This window comes from Halichoerus grypus, chromosome 5 (assembly GCF_964656455.1).
Source record: "Halichoerus grypus chromosome 5, mHalGry1.hap1.1, whole genome shotgun sequence".
Classification (NCBI taxonomy): Eukaryota; Metazoa; Chordata; class Mammalia; order Carnivora; family Phocidae; genus Halichoerus; species Halichoerus grypus.
Window position 1 is genome coordinate 18,829,000 of NC_135716.1, and position 2,368 is coordinate 18,831,367.

A 2,368-nucleotide genomic window follows, 5' to 3' on the forward strand; every position below is an offset into this window, starting at 1 on the left:
GGGCACAATCCTAGACATACTCAGGACACCCCTGGAAAGATTGAAAGAAGCAAGACCTCACTCAAGAATCCCCTCTGCAATGCAGACAGGCATTCTGCAGTGTTTCTTTCCTTGTTGTGGTCATGGTGGTTGTTGCAGGTTCCCACTGGGGGCTTGGATGTTCAGGACCCATTGATGAGATATTTGAAAATAAGTTCATCAATGCAAGTTCCGGGTTGCATCAGATTGCCAGCTAACTGAAAGTGTTAAGGTGAACAATTCATTTCATTGTCTTCCACCTCAAAGGCCAGCAGGGTATGGTGCTGGGAGCAGCCAGGGGCTGGGGCAATGTGTCCATTGTGCTGATGGGGCAGTCCTAGGGATGGATCTCCTTGGCCAGCCACCCTTTCTTCTTCAACGTGCAGACCTCCCAGGATGGTGGCGAGATGGGGGGCTGCGTGAGTATATACTTACACTTGGAGCCGTCCTCTGGGTCCAGTGGGTAACCGCAGTCTGAGCCATAGAAGCTCAGGTCTCCACAGGTCACCAATGGCACAATGATGCAAGTGGGACCATCTAATTGGTGGAAATATGGATCGTAAGAATCGTCTGGCAGGGGTTTGGTCAGGTCCAGAAGGAAGCCCTCAGCGGGGTCATAACCCTCACAGACAGTGAAGGCCCCTATGCTGGAGGGGCAGCCATTCCTGGGCTTGGCAAAGAGCACACTGGAGAAGACACATGGCTGGCTGTCAGTCAGGGTCACATCCTGGCCTCCAAAGATCGTGGTGACAGAGCAGCCCCCTGGCTGCAAGACATGTATAGCAATGTTCAGAGCCACTAGGAGGAGCCGGGCCTGCATATATTCATCAACATCGTGAAGCCGGTTACATTGGGAGCCCCATCGCACACCACGAGGTCCACAGGATAGCTCTCCCAGTGTAGGATGATCTCCTTGGCAGTGGACAGCTGGGTGATGTCCCCTTGGATCTGTAACATACCTGGTCACGGAGCCATAGCCTGGAGGTCTGCAGGCTTCAGGAATTCCTCGTCGAGTTGTAGCAGCTTGAAGGCACTGGGGACATGTCAGCCATTCTCCTTGGCCAGGCGGGTAGTAGACATCCCACTTGTCCAATGTCTGTCCCATCTCACACGCTGTTTGCCCAGGGACCTGGCAATAGCAAGCTTAGCTTTCGGAGTGAGGAGAAGGGGGACCAAGGAGGCTGGTCCATAAGCTGCCTGAGCCTCAGTGAGAGCACAGACTGGCCAGAAGTCATCAAGCTTCAGTTCGAGGTCTTAGTCAATCTGAATGCCTGTCATGCATGCCTGAGGGCTCCCGTTGGGAGCGTGGGGTGCCTGTCATGGTGGAAACCGAAAGCTTGGGCACAGCGCAGACCCCCTCTGAATATACTGCAGTGCCTTTTTATTTAAATTGGAGAGGGGAGAGGAGTGGGAGGAAGGAAATTAACTTTTGTCAAATTCCTCCTCTTTACTAGATATTGTGGTTGGTGCTTCATGTGTATAATTTATCCTTCACCATAAGGCAGATATTATTATCCCAAAATTATAAATAAGGAAACTGAGAAGAGATTACTAACATATCAAATGCTTTATAATAGCATAACAGAATAATATCATTGAAGTTTCAATGGAGACACCAAGATAAACAGATACAGCATTCCAATGTGCCAGACCAAAATAGAAACTTTCAATATCAGTGTTCTAGACTGTTTTCCCAAACCAAATTGAATATATAAAAGGTTGAAAGAGTGGAGAGAGCGAGAGGATTTAAACAGATTTCTGCCAGCTCTGAGTCATTTCACCTTTGGCCTGGCAAGAGAACCCTCACCATGTCTCCTTGTAAAGCCTCAGATGAGTTTGGTAGGCATGGTCAGCTGAGATCTGACTCTTACCAGAAGGCTGGGGGGAAGGATAGGTGGGTGAGCAAGCTATATGGCCAACTAAGCTTTGCTCAGGTGCATCTGGAAAGAAACTGCACTTCCCTTTGCAAGGTGGTACAAAAGTATTGCATGCTTGCCATGGACCAGTTCTCTCCTGAGGGAGAGAAAACTTGCCTAGAGCCTTTTTTTAACTTCTGCTCTAGAGAGTCTTCTAGAAGGAATATTGGATTTCCAAAAGTGAAGTACCTATGGAGACGTCCTCTGAAGACCCAAGGGCCATGAGGAAGCAACCAAAAAATGGGCATTGTCCTCAGAACTGAGGAGCTGCCACTAGAACTCTTCAGGAGGAATGGCACGTAAGAGCCCACAAAGCACAGAGACAGGAAGTGAGCTCCACACACCTGCAAGGCCAGAGAAGGGACAAACTTATATTCTGACAGCACAAATCAAGAATGCACTCTGTTTCCTTATCCCCGCCTCCCTCCCTATAT

At 49.2% G+C, this 2,368-nt stretch overlaps 1 pseudogene; it reads right to left on the reverse strand.

The window, feature by feature from the left end:
• Positions 1-214: 214 nt before the first annotated feature.
• On the reverse strand, positions 215-1,123 carry LOC118520559 (tRNA (cytidine(32)/guanosine(34)-2'-O)-methyltransferase pseudogene; annotated as a pseudogene).
• Between the last annotated feature and the right edge of the window lie 1,245 nt (positions 1,124-2,368).